General features: G+C 43.0%; 2 non-coding genes and 1 pseudogene across 2 annotated transcripts; all 3 read right to left on the bottom strand.

The window, feature by feature from the left end:
- Positions 1–5,497: 5,497 nt before the first annotated feature.
- Positions 5,498–5,606, bottom strand: LOC116221611 (annotated as a pseudogene).
- Positions 5,607–14,847: 9,241 nt separating this feature from the next.
- LOC116221610 lies at positions 14,848–14,966 on the bottom strand. Its single transcript, XR_004164214.1, has one exon. It is a non-coding gene; the product is annotated as a 5S ribosomal RNA (ribosomal RNA).
- Positions 14,967–15,189: 223 nt separating this feature from the next.
- Positions 15,190–15,308, bottom strand: LOC116221605. Its single transcript, XR_004164209.1, has one exon. It is a non-coding gene; the product is annotated as a 5S ribosomal RNA (ribosomal RNA).
- Positions 15,309–19,242: the final 3,934 nt, after the last annotated feature.

The raw sequence follows: 19,242 nt of genomic DNA, 5'->3' as shown, positions 1-19,242 counted from the left end.
TCTCCTGGCCCAACCTTGGTTTCAGCTTCACAGGTTCCTGCGGAGCACAGAGAGTTCTGAGAGCATTTTGCTAATTCACATGTTTGCCATATATTCTGCAAATGTATATTCAATCTCTTAGTCTGTTTCAGCAAATGGTTTGAGTGCTGAGGCAGTGTAGATTCTTCCATACATCATTTCAAACAGTGATAACAACATTCATGCTTAATATCACTAATTTCACTCTAAGATTCTCAAATTGCTTTTAACAGTTCGGTTCATTCTTTTCTACCAGTCCTGCTGACTGGGGGTTGTATGAACAGTGATTGTCTATGGCTAGACAATATTTCTTTCTTTCGTTGGGATTTAACTCAATAAAATCAATAATGAATGATTAAACATCTTTCTCATGAAATATAAAGTACAAATATATGCTTACTATCCCCACTTATTGAGGCATGTTTTCACCATGGCTCAATATTGCAGCATATCTTTTAATATTGTGAGATCTAATTCTTCAATTGTGTATGTCAGATGGTTGTTGTAGTTTGGCCTGGTTAGTGGCCTTGTCTGCTTTGTGGTTTCCCAATGAAACCGGGTCTTTTGCATGTGTGTGCGCAATCAGTGCAATTAGTTCCGCTGCCTGTGCGGAATAGTGTGGAAGTAGTGGCTATGCGTTCAAGGTTTATTAGCTTGAACCATCAACAAACAATAGTTAAATCAGCTTCTGGAAAAGGCATATCTTGTAGGTCAGCTCTGGCTGCCATAGTTTTTATCTGTCCTCTGCCGTAAGTAAAAGTGTAACTGGGTTAAATGTCACGCAGCGCTCAATATTGATATGAGGCTGAGTGAGCAAAAAAAAAAAGTACGCATGTGGAACTTTCAGTGTAAGTGTCTCTTTAGTACAATAGGAGCAGAGGCCTGCACCGCCAAGGCTGCAGCCACTACTGCTTGTAAACATTCAGACATTGCTTGGGCTACTGGATCTAGCCAGGTTGACTAGTATGCCACTGATATCAACTTTTAAGTCCCCACTTATGCATTAACACAGATGTTATATAACCTTTTTTACAGTCTACAGTTTGTACGAATGGCTTTGTCATGTCATGGATGTGCTAGGACAGCAGAACTGACCAACAGTTGTTTTATCTGTTCAAATGCCTGCTTTCCATCTTCAGGCCTTTTAATAATATCTCCTGCTGACCTGGGCTGAGAATAAAGTAAACTCTGCAACATTTGTGTTTCTAACGCGTGGTTAGGAATCCATTATCTACAGAAGTTAGTCATTCTCAGAAAATACATCATTTATTTCTTTGTCTGTGGCTGAGGTGCTTTTTAAGATAGCTTTACTTTAGTGGACCACAGCTGCTAATGTTGTGGCCTTGTTTCTGCTAAAAATCTTAACAACGCCAGGGTATGTTGTTTACAGGTCTTCTTATCTGGAGGAACAGCACTAGATGTTCAACAACAATTGACTGTCCCTCGAACTGTAGCTAAGTTTGAGCTCATGGCTTGTGAGAATACAGTCTTTTGAGCCAGCACTCAGCCCCCACCCATCCTGTCTTAGTCCAATGTATCAGTCTAGGTTAATGTAGTTAGTGTGACAGGCTTACATTTCTCTTAAAATCTTTTTTTGGGCTTAACAGTGTATATTCTATACATAATAATATTTTGGGACATCATTGTTTCATTTATTCTAAAACCCATGTATTGTTGGAACAATTCTAATGTCCAACCCACATCACATCTCTTCCTAATAAGTTTGTAGGGCATGTTTTTGAAACATAATCTGTATTTTGAAATATCTCTCCTGTTTCAACTCTGCTTTTAGATGTCTCTTTCTTCTTACAACCTTACTGTTCTGGGCATCTAATTCTCTGATTACTGCTCAGCAGGCACCAAAGTCACATAAAACAAAACAAAACAAAAAATCATTGGCTTTCTTGCCACCATTAACGTTAGCTTTGCTCTGTTTGGTGCAACCAATAATGTAAAAACATTTTCAAATCAGTGTTACAATTTTCTTCTTGTTGTAGACATTTTAAACCACCTCTTATTGCTATTATCATGTGCGTCTTCTGCTTTTGACGCACTTTTTCCCATTTGTAAGTTATTTTATGTATTTCTCTTAATACCTCTAATAATAACTGCTCTTGAAACCTTTTAAACTACCTTTATCTTATTCTTCACACTAGGGTTAGTTATGTTTCTATTTTCAGACTCTCATAGTTTGTTCTTGAGATCGCAATGCTGAGTCAACCCGAGCCCAACCAGAGGTCCTCCGTCTCTCTCGTTTTGTGAGGAGGTTGAGGCCAGGGGATTTCCCTGGGGTGATCAGTCCCCTACTGGTTCTGGGTCAAGGCATCTCAGTAATGCGAAATCAGTCCTTTAATTACATAAATTATGACTATAATTATCTGTGTTTTACCCATTGTAAAAAGTTTGTCTCAATCCCACAGAAAAATAACACAGGAGTATCTCTGACTCTTGCAAAATTCTTTCAGGAATATATCTAAAAACAGTTAGTATCAACCCCACAGGTAAACACAAGGTAAGGGGGAATGGATAGACCTTTAAGAGACTTCTCCGGAGTCGTCTAGAAATAGGTCTAGAGAGTTTGTACCAGGCTTCCAGTGGCCAAGGGGATATATCTCTCATTTACCCCGAAGAGTTTGTACAGACTTCCAGTGGTCAGGGGATATATCTCTCATTTACCCCGAAGAGTTTGCGGAGGACCCCCTACCAACGCAGGTTTATCTCTCATTCACACCCCGAGAGTTTGCGGAGGACCCCCTACCACGCAGGTTTATCTCTCATTTACACCCCGAGAGTTTGCGGAGGACCCCCTACCACGCAGGTTTATCTCTCATTTACAACCTTTTTACACAGCTAGCAAATTCGTTCAACACACGAGGCAAGCAGGAATATCTCTAACAAGTTTGTAACCTTAAAGAATTCCTTCTCTACCCCGCGGAGAACAGGCAACACAGCCCCACTCGAAGACACGTGTACACAAAACCGAAACAAACAATACACCAACAATATACTACCGTGCACTTACAACAAACAAACAATATACTCACAAACAGCTCGGAGTCCACACCCTACAGTCCAATTATTTTCCTTCACTCTCGGCTCTCCCCGCTGGCAGAACCTGGCCTCCTTCCAATTCAAGTTGGAGGTCTTTAGAAAAACAGAGTCTCATACTCCTCCGTATGGTTCAGGTCCTGATGATTAGCCCAGCGTGGAGAGCCGTTGAGGTTGTTGGAATCCCGGTCACGAGCCCCCAAATATGATAGGTGAAAATTCACCCTAGTTACCTCAGGACTCCGGAGCTGCATATAAGTATATTTATTAAACAAACAATATTTGCAATCGGGCTCACTCCCAGCACAAGGCTGAAAGTGAAGCAATGATAAACACATCACACAAGGTTTATATAGACAGAAGTTGAGCATTCAGCAGGGATAATCACGTGGTGGATTTCTCACGTCCGAGGCAAGGATGGAAGTTTTGCAAGGTTGGAAGAAGCACAGTTCGACCCTTCTTATCTCTTCTGGTCTAAACATGCTCTTGTACATATGCAGACTAAGTGGCACCTAATATTCTAAGTTACACACGCACACAGAAAAGCCATGTTTCTGTTTTCATAAGCACATGATTCATACAAGGAATTAATAATACAAGGCACTTGATTATTATATTCTTAAGTCATTAACAGTGTTTGGAAATTATCTCCATCACTGATCTTCTGGTGGACAGGAGAATAAGTAAGAGGGAGTTGAGCCAGTACTGCTGCAGGAGGACATGCGGCGTGGAGGCCGCCATCAGCCTTATTGAGCTGCTGCTGCAGGAACTGGTGGGTGGGGGAACCTGACTGCTGCTGCCTCCAAGCTCCTCCCTGACTGCTTCCACCATGCTGCAGCCAGGTGTCCCAGCCTCTCCTGATGAGTCTGGGTTATGTAAATTCATAATTGTGTGTAAAGAAGTAAAATCACTGTATCTGCATTTTGTCCCACATCTGTTTACAAAATGTGTCACTCGTCAGTTTTTATGTTTTTTTTCTTTCTCAGGCTGTGGATGACTCTGGGGTGCCAGGCATGGACCGAGTTGACAGCATGGTAGAGTATCTGGTGGAGCTGAGGCACCAGCTCTCTCTGGCCCTCACCAACCAGCAGGTCAGGAACATTTATTGTCTTACTACTTTCCCTCTGTGCCCTGTCATACATATTCACACTCATGTTTTTGTCTTTTCTTACAGGCTGCTGTGTTCTCTCTCTGTCCAGATGGGATCTCATCCTGAATGATTACAGGAGGATCAGGCGGCGCATTCTAGACAATAGGGCTGTTATGCAGCAGACCACCCTGCAGCTGGTAGACGTGAGCCACACCACCCACCCTGGTACAGTGGTACAACAAGAGGGTGTAGAGGCAGGGCAACGTGGTGGTGCAAGGACTGGACCTGCCCAGCCACTTGTCTGCGGCGACTGACCCTCTCCTCCCTGCTAATGTGTGCCCACCATCTGCACCCCCCCCCCCCCCCCCCCAACCAGGCCCAGTTCACCAGTACCCCCGGGCTGGCAGCACAGTGGGCCAGGCACAGGTGAAGAGGAAGGTATCGTCCGCCGTTGCTCTGGCGGCTGTGAACTCGTGCCCCCAGCGAGAACTCTTCCCTGCTCCACCCTCGGGCCCTCAGCTGTTCATGCTGGGTCCAGTGACCTCACAGGGGCCTGTAATGGGTGCTGCTCCATAGACTCTGGGTGCCAGCCTCTCCTCTGCCGCTCCTGCTCCAGTCCGAAAACGGACCTGCAGTGTTCTGCGCAACACGTGCAAGAAATGCGGGCAGTTCAGGACAGCGGAGACTGGACACAGCCAGTACAAGGGCATTATTTACTGCCCCTCTGTAGAGGCTGTTCCCAAGGAGCAGTGGTTGGAGGATATAAAAAAATGCATGAAAAATAAATGAATAAATTGTTCCCCCCCTCCCAGAGGCATGGACACGGGCTTTCCCTCCCAGTTTCACACTTTCTGTATATAGTTCTGTATATGTTTTCTGATATATATTATTATATTGTATATATATATATATATATTATGCTATAGTGGTTGTTGTTGAATTTGTTATTGCAAATAAAAGTTTGTTTACAACAAAGATTTATACATTGTTCTTTTGTGAATAGAAGGATGTATTAACTGGAACACAAATATTTAATAGTCATGGCTCATGGTGTGCGAGTGTGCCCCAGCTTTTACGCAGGCCTGACACTGCTTAGCTTCCGAGATCGGACGAGATCGGGTGTGCTCAGTGTGGTATGGCCGTAAGCAATTACTGCTTGACAAAGTCAGGCTCATATAGCTCAAGTGACTCGGGACGTGCAGACAGGCAGGCAGACAGACAGACAGACAGGCTGGCAGAAAAAAAAAAAACACACACACAAAAGAGTGTTCCAAGTTAAACTCGCAGAATTGTGCTGACTGCTGCGGCCAGCAGGGGCGCGCTGGGAGGCAGAGAGAGAAAAGCTTACAGCACCTGGTATTCCCAGGCGGTCTCCCATCCAAGTACTAACCAGGCCCGACACTGCTTAGCTTCCGAGATCGGGCGTGCTCAGTGTGGTATGGCCGTAAGCAATTACTGCTTGACAAAGTCAGCCTCATATAGCTCACGTGACTCGGGACGTGCAGACAGACAGACAGGCAGGCAGACAGACAGACACAGACAGAGAGAGAGGCTGGCAGAAAAAAAAAAACACACAAAAGAGTGTTCCAAGTTAAACTCGCAGATTTGTGCTGACTGCTGCGGCCAGCAGGGGCGCGCTGGGAGGCAGAGAGAGAAAAGCTTACAGCACCTGGTATTCCCAAGCAAATTCCCCTCCAAGTACCTAAGCGATCGTCAGCCATCCAATGGTTGAGCAGAGCTGAGCAGCAATCAGCCAATGGTTGAGCAATGCTGAGCAAAGCTCACGCTCAACAGACCAATCATTGAGCGAGGATCGGAATACGTCATCTAGCTGTGTGAGCTGTTATACAAAAATACTGGTGGCCATTGATGAACGATTGGACTGTTTTCTTTACTCTCAGGTACGTTTGGTATAATTATGTGCTAAGTAATGAATGAAACTCGATATATTTGTGGATAATTTGCCTGATATTCAAGGTTTTACATGATAATATATCTTGTTAGCGCCGTACTGACACTAATTTTCTAGCTCCGCTTGTTGACATTGAAATAGCTAACCGCTAGGGGTTGATCTCTCTGAAATGCGTTTAAAATGCGACCAGACTATTGATTTTACATGTTGAGACCTTGAAGAATGTACTACTACTGTGTGGACTCTAAATGTAAAGCTTAAATATGCTTTAGATGCGTTAGAATATCAACCGCGATTAGCATGCTAAATGCATTGAAAATGAATGAATGAGCTAGCAATCACTGGTGTTATGACCTGACGATCCCTGGAAAACGATCCCTCAAAAACGTGATCTGACACTCTAGCTAACTTCTTAAGACCATAGAGATGGTGTTACAACAGTGTGGAGTTGAAATTCGATGTGTAAATATGCTTTAAAAGTGTAAACATGTCAACCGCGATTTGCATGTTAAAAACAGTGATGAATGAATGGGCTGTTTTTGGTTACTACTTTTACGAGGGCTGCTGGGATTCTAAAAATGTATTTAAGCCCTCATCAGCTTTTAGTTTTACTCATTTATTCATGTTGTACTGTACCAGATGAAACATGGTGAAGACAATCCCTGGAAATTCTTCAAAAACGTGATCAGACACTTTAGCTCACTTCTTAAGACCATAGAGATAGTGTTACAACAGTGTGGAGTTGAAATTTGATGTGTAAATATGCTTTAGAAATTTAAATATGTCAACGCTATTTGCATGTTAAAAACAAAGTGATGAATGAATGGGCTGTTTTTGGTTACTACTTTTACGAGGGCTGCTGGGTCTCTAAAATTTATTTAAGCCCTCATCTGCTTTTCATTTATTCATGTTTTACTCTACCAGATGAGTCATGGAAAGTGCAATCGAAGCCCGACCTCTCTCAGCAGGACCCCAACTACGCCAGCGATGCCGAGTTGTTGACTGCTGCAGGTATAGTAGTATTATGCTGAAATGACTTTGTAGTATGCTGTGGAGCTGCTAGAACTGGTGTTTGTGCCACGTGAAATTCATCAGTATGTATCGAGCAATGCAGTTGATACATCTTTGTGCTGTTCTCCTCTTCAGAGAGTGTCCTGGACAGGTCCGAGGCATCGGTCAGCACGCAGCTGACCACCTGGGGAGACCTCGCCAGCTCTGTGTGCCAGGACGACAGGCCCGGACCCTTGTCCCTCCGAGAGACCTCGGAACCCAATGGCGTCGTGCTGGAGGGCTGGCAGAAGTTCTGGGAGCAGCCGCCTGAATCCGCCCAAGCCCTTGGTATAGCCCCTGCGAACATCAAGTGGCTGAAGACCAATGAGACCTACGGGCTGTTCGAGAGGGCGTCTAAGTATAAGAATGTTAGGGGAGAGATGGCCGAGAGGAAGCTCTTTAAGGAGAAGATGGAGTTCCACCCGCCCCCACCTCCTATGGCCGTCAAGGGAGCTGTGCCCAACACATGCTCTCCTTCTTCACCACCCCTGTCTTCTTCTGGCGCCCGGTCGGCGTGATGAAGGCATTGATCCGCTGCCCCAACACCAACTGCCCCGCACCGCCAGAGTACGGCAGCTACGCCAGGCAAGTGTACGGCTTGAACTTCCTTTACACCCTGCTGACCGAGAGGTTGATGTGCAAACACTGTCTCAAGCTGAGGGAGGAGCCGAGCCAGAAGCAGGCGGACGACGAGGAGGACGGCGCCCACCGTGCCCAGCTGCAGTACACCTGGCTGGCGTACAGTCCGAAAATTCTGATGAACCTTGCCCCGGCCGTCAGAAGCATGTTCCCTGCCATAGTCTGTGGCAAGCGTGCTGTGGACAGGAGTGTCGACATTCATGCCGAACAAGTCCTCGCGGCCATGTGGGGCTTGCCATGTGCCTAATTGTGGTGGACAGCGGAAGAGGTACACGCCTTCCAAGGACAAAGTGGCTGGAAGCACCCAGAAGATATTTTCCTACTGTCCATCCACTAGGAAATCCACCACCTCTGGGTTTGACAATGTGGTGTATGACAGCTTTGAACACTTTAAAAGTGTGGTGGATGTGGAGTTGGAAAAGAGTGTGTAAATAACTGTAAATAACTTATCTCTGTGATGCCACTTCTCCTGTGCCATCTGTAGGAGAGAGAAAGAGGCTTGTTTGTGTTTGTTTGTTTGTGTGTTTGTACTTGCTGAAGCACTTTAAAACACAAACAAAACTATCTATTTATTTATATAGTTCAGAAGTTCAAAAAAATGCACTTTACAGTTTTACTTAAGAATGTTCTTGTGTTTGTTTTTTATTATTATTTATGTTGCTGTTAAAATGCATTTTGTAGTATCTTTTTTTTATAAAAAACATGTTCTGGCCTATGTTTAATATCAAGGCCAATCTAACCTCAATCATTTTAACCTTAATCAGTTCCGATCTAACACAATCAGTTTACATACCCTTTAGTGGTTGTTCATGTCTGATAATGTGTTTTTGTCATGTATGTGTTTGTCTTTGTCAGCTTCATGTCTTTGTAATGTTTGTATGTCTTTGTCTGCTTCATGTTTAACAAAAGTTTGCCAAAGAAAACACACAAAAAAATCGAACAGGCTTGAGCCTTTATTTGTTGATTAGTGACCTGAGTCTTTGGATAATCCTGTTCTTTATTGGGCTTTGGCCTGTACAAACCAATTGTTAATTTTTATCACAAGTACAAGTTTGTGTTTTTAATTAAGTGTTTTTGATTATTATATGTTATTTATGTGCGCGTGTCCTTGTGATGTTTGTTTGTCTGTCAGCTCCATGTTTAACTAAATGTTCACAAATGGTAGTAAATGTTTGTCTCTCGTGTTCTCGCTCGTAGATCTGTACCTTGTCGTGGTGAGTGAGCTTTAAACCAAACAGATCTTGTTTACTTGTGTTTTCATGCATTGCCTTTTAAATGAAACACATTCTGGGTGAAAAATAAAAGTTGTAAAAGTATTTCAAGTATTTTGGAGTCTCTGTATGCTTGGGTTTCAGAAGGGGTGGGATAGTGTAAAAAAAACACATCAAAGCAATTAGAAGTCCTTGTTTCTTCTCCGCCGCTACCACAGGTGTGAATACACCCCACTGTGCGCTGGCTGTACCCCCTGGGTGGTCACGAGTTCTGTGAAAGGCTTTGATGTCTTCCAGACAAAGTGAGAGTGTACTGATACATGACACCTTTTCTTAATTCAGCCCAAAAATGTAACTATGAAAATAATAAACAAAACATTCAGCAGACTAGTATATTTCAATAAACCAGGCCTTGTACATGACAATTTCTGTAAATAACACTGACCACCAGATGGAACCATCCGTTTTGATCATTTTCGATCGATCCCAGGGTTGAGCGATATGTACTTGGGGGGGTCATGAGCGCCAGCTGCCGACTGCAAGGCCAGCTAAATGTTTCAGCTTCAGTCAATCACGTCCGCAGATTCTAAAACAATTGGAGCCAATCACGTTCGCACAGTCGAAAACATTTCACCAATCACGGCAGAAATCCTTGAGAGCGACGTCAGGCACACGGCAGAAATTCTGGAGGGCGACGTTACATTGCTTACGCTAGACCTGAGGGGGCGGGTAATTCAAAGAGTGAAGCTAGCCGGATGCTTAAGGAATCAACCGAGGCAGATTATCGACATGGTGAGTATTTACACATGTAATACACTGCTGTTAGATACTGAACTAATTTCACCTTTTGTGTTTACCCCTGCTCTCTCACCCCTGCACCCCCACCCTCACCCTGCTCTCTCACCCCTGCACCCCACCCTCACCCCTGCTCTCTCACCCCTGCACCCCACCCTCACCCCTGCTCCCCCACCCCTGCACCTCACCCTCCCTGTGGCATAGTCCACTTTCCTGTTGGCACCATGGTCCCAGAATGAACTGATGATAAAATGTGGCCAACAACTGTCCATTACCCCTGCTCTCTCACCCCTGCACCCCACCCTCACCCCTGCACCCCCACCCTCACCCCTGCTCTCTCACCCCTGCACCCCCACCCTCACCCCTGCACCCCCACCCTCACCCCTGCTCCTCAATCCTCACCTCTGCCATATCCATTGTGGAGGTCGTCATGAACATTTTAAAACACTCTGCCTCCGTGTCAAAGGTGATTTTGTTTTTTTAAGTGCACAGATATCACATACCAGTCTATTACAGTCAAAAAGTGTACAACTGTGTTAAGTCGGTCATTATTTTTCTAGAGCAAACTTTTTGATTCAAGAAACCAGTAACCATTTTAGTAAAAAGAGGCAAATTACATTTATGTGGGCATGCACAAACACATGAACAATGACAATTTTTGTCTTTTTCAGACACACTCCCTGTGGCAAAGTCCACTTTGCCAGTCCGCACCATGATCCAAGAATGCCACCCCACCCCTGCATCTCACCTCAAAGGGTGGACTTCATAAGCCCGCCTGGAGGGTCTTGGACAGGAAGGGCTGGTACTTCATGGACACCGAGTGCCTGAAGTGCAGCATCAGCTCACTTCAGCATTGACTCTGCTTCCCCACCCTCACCCCTGCAGCCCCACCCTGCTCCCCCTGCCTCCGTGCCAAAGGTGAACATTTCTTTAAGTACACAGATATCACATATCGGTCTATTACTTTGTGAAGCTACTATAATCAATCTCAAATAGAAGGAAGTTTAGTTTAGATTTTGGGAACATGGTAAATGTCGAACAGTAATTGTGATGTACATTTGTAAATACTGAATTTTGAGGGAAAGTTAGGCTAAATGACAAAAAGTGTGTACAACTGTGTAAAGTCAGTAATTATTTTCAAGAGCAAACTATTTGATTCAAGAAACCAGAAAGATTTATTGTTAGAACACAAACAAACACGCACGCACACAAACACACACTACACACACACACACAAACATGTACACGCACGCACACAAACACACACTACACACACACACAAACATGTACACACACACACACACAGACACACACATGAACATGAACAAATTTTTTTTTTCAAGTAATGTCAGTAATGCTTTAGGGTGTGATATTCTTCAAAGCATGGCGTGACACACAGTGGGATATCACACTGTACGCACATGTACTTGGTGGCCTTCCGCATCTGTTGACGCCTTGTTGTTGTTTGGCAGACCCTACAACGGCGCCTTGTTCGCCCACCCTGCTGATCTGTCTGGGTCACCAGCGTTGGGAAGTGGCGTGCAGAGAGACGGAGTGGGCCGTCCAGCGTGGGCCGTCCACCACATGAGGGCCTTCTGGGAGTGTGGAACTCCTCAATCAACTGGCTCGCCAAGTTTTCCCTGAACCTTTGGTAGGTCAGTTCCTGCCTTGTCAGCTGGCGGTGGACAACAAAGCTATTAAACACCGCCACGTCCAAAACATAGAAGAACAGCTTCCTGTACCACTTCAGGGTTTTCCGCGCACACTCCACAAATGTGTTGCGTCGGTCCAGATTGTCCACTGAGCCCATTTTATGGTTGTATTGGAGCACACAGCAGGGTTTGTTGACCACTCTCCCTGTGGCATAGTCCACTTTTCCTGTTGGCACCATGGTCCCAGAATGAACTGAAGATAAAATGTGGACGTCACGCTTATCGTGCCATTTTGTGGCCAACAACTGTCCATTATTGAAATGCTCCACGTCCCCCTTGGACATTTTTCCCTTGAACCTCGGCATCCCTTTTCTGTTTGGCCTGACTGTGCCACAGGCACCAGTTTGATTTCGAAACAAATAGCGAAAAAGGGTAGGGCTGGTATACCAGTTGTCGACATATAGTATATGACCCTTGCCAATGAAAGGCTTCATCAATGTGCTCACAACTGACCCCGACATCCCCAGTTCGGTGATCATTGAAATGTCAGTGGACTTTCCAGTGTAGACAATAATGTCCTGGACATACCCGGTCTGGACATCGCACAACACAAACAATTTGATGCCAAAACGGTGCCTCTTAGATGGAATGAACTGCTTGAAGGACAGCCTTCCTTTCCACTTAACCATTGACTCATCTATACAAAGGTCTTGGTAAGGGTAAAAAATTTCATTAAAAGATTGAACTATAGGGGTGATAATGGATCGAATTTTTCTGAGGGGGTCGTTTGAGGTGGAGTTAGAAAAATGTAGGCACCTCAAGAGCAGGAGGAAGCGGTCTTGGGAAAAAATTGTTCCAAAGAAAGGAGTGGAAAGGAGGGGATTTGTGGTCCAGTAGTCTCTAATATTGTTTTTTTTTATGAGACCCATGGAAAAAAAAACTGCCAAAAACACATACAGTTCCGCGACAGTTGTGTCTACCCATTTAGCTAGCTTCCCATTGCTAATTTTTTCTCTGAGTGACTGAGCATAGGTGTTGGTCTCAGCCACAATCATGTCCATTACTGAGGTTGTCATAAACATTTTAAAACATTCTGCCTCCTTGTTGTTATTCGGAAGCCTTTTTACACCAGAACAGCCCCTGGCAAAGTTTACTGGCCGTGGGATGAGATTACCCATTTTCCACTCAAATGACACCTCACTGTCTTCCAGGTCCAGCCTCTCGTCCACTTCGTCCAAGGCTGTCAAATTTTCTGGCAGCTCCTCGTCCGACGAGTCGTCCGATTCAGGCACATCTTCTTCGGCATCAACATACATATCTTCAGGATCGTTCGTGAAGATTTCCCTAATCTCCTCATCAGTAAACTGACGCCTCCTCCCTTCAAAATTACTTGCCATGTTTATTTCGTGTTTACGCTACTTGTTTTCGAGAATGAATGAATGAGATGCCGGTATCTGTCAGGCAACACTGTTTTTCAAAGTGTTGCATGTTGTGAATGCGCTGATAATGCGCAAGTAGGATTTGTGATTGTAATGTGAAAAGGTCGTCTGCGCAGTTTGTGTGCATCAATGATGAGACTACAATTCTGCGTATCCTGAGGAGAATATGCCTCTAAGCTAGTCAGCTCTCGTGAAGCATTTCATGTACGGTATATTCCCGCTGCGATGCTGGTTTTCATCTCGAGCTGTCGTTGGCCATGATATTTGACTGAACATCGTGTAATGTACCATACATTTTATTTTCCGTTATGTATATTTAATGTATGTACCATTATTTCCCTACGGGGATTAATAAAAGTTTCATGAAAAAAATCACTTGTTGTGCTTGTCTTGTTGTACCGGAGGTCATGTCTTCCCTATACTTGCCAAAGTTGTAACTTTGTCATGTATAATTGGACGTGGACCACACAAATATCATGAGACTACATATAGTAAACAAAATGATAGTGACAAGACGATTTTAAGAGGCATAATGGGAGAAGGTGGCTGAATGTACAATTTTAGCTCACGTTAGCGAAGTAAGTAGTAAGCCACACACAGGCTAATTGTTACGCTGCTATTGGAACGCTCGTTTTGCCTCATTCTAATCACACTGGTGTGACGGTACGCTTTTAAGGAAAGTTGGGGGCTGTCACACTGGTGTGACGCTACGTTCTGAAAGGTTAAACTAATGAAATACTCAAACTCAGGTTGTTCAATTATCAAATAAAAATATATAGTTTACTGATTTGAATATAAAAATAAATATGAAAATCATCAATGTAATAGATTCTTAATGAAAACAAAACAGAATACACAAATCAAACAATCACAGTTAACTATACAGTCCCTAACAGACATCCATATAAAAGTAGCTAGTAGGCTACTTTAACTAACACTCAGCTAACATTTAACATTACACAGCACATAGCATTAACACAAATCACATACGTGGGCCCACACACACACACGCGCACTCTCACTCTCTCAACAGTGAATCACCCACCCCAGTCCTAGCCGGCAAATTAGCTAGTAGGCTACCTAGCAGCTAACCGTTGCAGTACTGGAGCGTTGCTTGTGTTCGGTGTGGCCAAAAACAAACAGACCCCTTCAGTCCTTTTTGGAGCAAGAAAATAAAACTGACGATACCTTAATCCAACTGTTGTCAAATGTTCTCGAGCTGTCGTCGAATTGCCGTCGAGTTGTTGTCGAGCAACGACAGGGAAGTCTCTCACACGATGACCAGTGTTTTCTCCTCAGGATGGCGAGATGATGAACTTTTGCACAAACGTCCTATCTTACTGTTCAAACTTTGCGTGTTCACTCCGAATACGCTAATAAACATAGACAAAGTCCGGCTGGCAAATATATATATTGTTTATCACTCTATATGTCAAACATTCGCTTAAAATACACGGAGACAGTTCTTAATGTGGCTTCTTCTCTTCAACTCAATCTTCCTCTCCCTTTCGCGGGGTTTGCCACCTTTCACCTAACGTTACTCGGTGCATACAACAGTAATAAAATAAAATACATTTTACATTTAAACATCAAACTATTGAATGTAACACAATACATTTCACTTTACCAATGAAATATTTGAAAACAAAACTCTTAGAACGAATTGAAACATGCATCAGCAAACACTGTTGCTCATCTAACTACAACTCCCATTATCCCTTGCATTCAACCCAAAATGAATAGAAAGAAAATGAGCACTTGTCTTTACCCTAATAGCGATCTCTAATATCTTAGGACTTTATGATTATTTCTTAGTTCTAATGGGTTATTATAACTTAACTGAATCTAAAGTTTCTTAGCACTAATAATATAATATAACTAATGTGTTTTTTAGCACTGCGCTACACACACAAAAGAGTGTTCCAAGTTAAACTCGCAGAATTGTGCTGACTGCTGCGGCCAGCAGGGGCGCGCTGGGAGGCAGAGAGAGAAAAGCTTACAGCACCTGGTATTCCCAGGCGGTCTCCCATCCAAGTACTAACCAGGCCCGACACTGCTTAGTTTCCGAGATCGGACGAGATCGGGCGTGCTCAGTGTGGTATGGCCGTAAGCAACTACTGCTTGACAAAGTCAGCGTCATATAGCTCACGTGACTCGGGACGTGCAGACAGACAGACAGGCAGGCAGGCAGACAGACAGACAGACAGAGAGAGAGAGAGGCTGGCAGAAAAAAAAAAAAAAAAAAACACACACAAAAGAGTGTTCCAAGTTAAACTCGCAGAATTGTGCTGACTGCTGCGGCCAGCAGGGGCGCGCTGGGAGGCAGAGAGAGAAAAGCTTACAGCACCTGGTATTCCCAGGCGGTCTCCCATCCAAGTACTAACCAGGCCCGACACTGCTTAGCTTCCGAGATCGGACGAGATCGGGCGTGCTCAGTGTGGTATGGCCGTAAGCAATTACTCTTTGACAAAGTCAGCCTCATATTGCTCACGTGACTCGGGACGTGCAGGCAGACAGACTGAATGATTCTCTGAAAACCGGCAAAAACGCTGTTTACATATGAACCGGCGAATCGAGCCACAAACATTTACTGCTCTCGTTTCTCTCAGGTAAGTTCAATCTTCTTCATTCTTGGCTCTTTTTGAAGGTAATTCGTCGGTGCATGTAACTAGCTAGGTGTTAGGAATGATTATCTGAAAACCGGCAAAAACGCCATTGTTTACACATGCGGATTTGACATGTTGCTGTGAATGGATCATCTTGCCATTAAATATAAGCTACTTTTTCACTTAGATCGATAATCTGGTCGATTTGCAGCAATATTTAGGTATGAGGTACGTGTTTTGGGGTGTGTGACTTGTCCGCTGTGCAGTTTGAAACGGATTTGTAGCGTGGATTTCGATGTTGTTTATCTACATGTAACTGCTGATTTTGGATAGGGAGAAGTATAACTGAAAACGTTCTATTCCTGTTTCCATGCTGTATAGTGAGGGAGCGGTGCCCAACATGCTGGCCTTTTTCACAACTCATTCCAGACGGCGTCATGCAAGCCAAGATCCGCTGCCCCAACACCGACTGCTGTGCACCGCCAGACGTGCAGGCAGACAGACAGAGCAATCATGGTCATGGTTTTGACAGGAGGTTTACTGATTGTCAGTTCATAGTTGATAGTTGTCAAGTGGACAATGGGGTCTTAACAAATTTAGAGTGGGAAAAAAACTAGCGACGTCGTTAGCCGCTAATGCCAACAGAGGCGAATGCTATTTCGAAATGGAAACATTTTTTTTGTGCAATGCAATACAGTATATAAATCTAGCAAATATGTTTTATCTTTGCACTGTCTGTTATTACTGTGCGCAGGTGTTTTTCTGTACTTCTCTGTCGTTGTCCTCACTTCTCTCGTTCTCCTCATGTCTCTGCTTCCCCTCTTGTCTCTCCCCCCAACCAATAAAAAGCCCTAATAACTGAATTTACTAATTTCTTAACCAATAACCCTAAGGGTTGCTGGCCAACCATAGACATGCACCAAAAACAGCCTGATGTAATGTAGATTACAGTATTTTCACACAATACATTTTCCAGTTATTTTCACAGTTGAAATTATGCACATCATGACAACATATTAATCTTGCATGAGTGGGCACTATTTGTAACACAGCACTTTGGTTTATTTTATACAGTTTATTTGGAAAATACTTATTCTAAATCATTATACTAAATATTATAGATTAAGGGCTAAACTTGGGTAGCACCGTGGTTACATTCATAATACCCAACCAATGGCAAAGTTACACCAATATGCATGGAAAAATGAGTTTAATTAAAATAGCCAGATTTGGGTTGAAAAAAACATAGTACAAAAGACCGAAGAGGATTCACAACACCCTTACAAGATGTTGAGGAGACTGAGCAGTTGTATTCTCAAGAAGAGGAAACAATCATTGGGGATCACCCAGGCAACATTGACCTTCGAATCCTGTCATTGTGTAGCTATGACAACTGGTTGTCATGACAACTAATTTATGCTGTCTTGACGACATGCCTGTTGCTAGCCTATTGTTATGACAACTGTGCAGATTGATATAAAATAGGAGTAGTTTACTGATTGCCAGAACTAATTAATAATGTCTAGACAAGAACATTGGCATAACAGCTGTATTTAAAGGGAACCCCCAGACAAGTTTTCAACAACCAAGGTATTTGGTCAACAACAATTTCGGCAGACACAGTTCTGTTCAGTCAACTTGTTTTCAAATTAATTTATGAGCTAGCACCACAAACTAAAGCCCCATGTCAATGGGACACAAAATAGCTCAATTAAATTACACACACAAAAATGCCAATCTTTTTTTTTCATAAAAATCTACCAACAGGAGATTTAAGCAGAGAGGGACATTTTGTCTCACTTTAACAACACGTTTAAGCCATAAATAGCCAACGTATCTCTAAAACTCTTAAGTCTAATGGTTTTGAAATCAAACTTTTACTTAGGCCTACCTCGTTTCCTTCTGACATTGTGAGGTTGGGAAGACCAGAGTCCGCAAATATGAAATAAAACCTTTAAAATACGAAGCCGGTAGCACTGATGAACTGTAATACTGTGTTGCTCAGTCAATTTTAAGTTCTGTGTGAGAATACTTGGAACATAACCGTGGTAACACTGTGGCTAATGATCTAACAATAACGTCTTGTATGCGTCACAATGCCCTGATCTGATGAGGCAGGAACACTAGCATTTCACGATTTCCAATTTAATAATGAAATAGGCCTAAATGACATGAGATTCGGTAAATAAGTGGGCTATGGGATAACTATCGGAAGTATGGGAACTTGGCTTCATTCCAACAGGACGAACCTTGCTATAAGAATGTGTATCTTGTACTGTACTTCGTCATATTTCGTTTTAAACGCATTGACACGCTGTGTATGAGAACCGTTTAGACTCAGCATACATGTTTCACAGTTTTAAAATCGATCTCAACTAATCTTCGCTGTTTTTCCCTTGCTGTCTCGTCCTGTTTCCATTTGCGTTTTCCAAACCCTCTCTGTGTCAGAAAGTAAATACCCGAAATCCACATTTAAAATGGTGTCTAACTAGTTTGCACGTGATATCTTTAGCCTATATAATTAGGCTACTTAATTAATTAATTGATCACCCGCAGTCCAAAGCAACTGCTCTGGCAATTTTGTATCATGCGAAAACTATTCCTTAATTTACATCTACTGTACGTAGGCCTCGATCAAGGCCTCAGTACGCGTATGCAAGGCAAACTCTAGATAAGCCAGTCATTTTGGAAAGTGCTGTGAACAGACGATGTAATCACTAGAAGCAGGGACGGACCTAGCAAATTTGGTGCCCTAGGCAAGCTTCACCCCACCCCCACAAAACAAAAAAAATCCAAATGAATATTCTGAACAGTTCTACAGTAAAGTACTGCACCTTTATTTATTACAAGAACAAGAGTGCAAAGTGCACACTAAAGAATCAAAACAAATAAACAACTTAGCTAACAAACAATAATAATAACAAACAATACAAGAATATATGCAAATTTACACGTGTTAAATAATCAAAATATAATGTGAAAAAATAAATAAATAAATAAAGAGTACAAATTGCAGTACAGCTGAACTTGCGCTATGTTTTGCTAAAGATAGCCTGATGACAGTTTCGACTGAATGGCAATATCGAACGTCACACCCCTTCACTGTCTAGCTTACGTTAGCTAACTAGCAAGATTACATTATGATCCATTCGCTAAAGTTGACATTACAATCAAAATTGAATACCTTTCTCCTTGGCACGTTTCTCTTTTTCTTCCTTTCTTTTCTTTTTGCCCTGCGCCCCGGATGGCTTTTGCCTCTTCATAGTCTCTTTTTCTCGACGCTCGCTTTGACACACTCAACCAGGGCCGGAGTGGGGCCACTTTTCAGCCCGGGAATTTCAGGCCCAAGACCGGCCCACTTTTTCCATGGTAGTGGAAATTGGATAAATGAAGCAACAGTTCAGCTCTTACTATCCTGTAGTTTTTTTTATTAATACCATGGTTCAACAAATAATGTAAAGGTTAAATAATAATCCACTTAAGCTGAGAAGTTAACACAAAATATTCCACTATTCCACAAGGATAGGTTGATAAATTAACAAAAGCAGAAATAAATAAATAAAGCATTTGAAACTAATGTTTACAGTTCAACTCACAGTACAGTATACAGTTACATTGCGAGTAGCACCAACAGCATCTACAGCATCAGTAACCGCCTAAGCAGTGCACCGGTTTCAGCCACTTTATCTATACACAGATCAAGTTTGAGTTTTGTTATCAATATTTGCATAATATTTGCAGTCTATGGATCGCCATATATTGGGTGATTATAAAAAGGCTAA

The sequence above is a fragment of the Clupea harengus genome, chromosome 8 (genome assembly GCF_900700415.2).
Source record: "Clupea harengus chromosome 8, Ch_v2.0.2, whole genome shotgun sequence".
Lineage (NCBI taxonomy): Eukaryota > Metazoa > Chordata > Actinopteri > Clupeiformes > Clupeidae > Clupea > Clupea harengus.
This window is presented reverse-complemented; position numbering and strand designations above follow the sequence as displayed.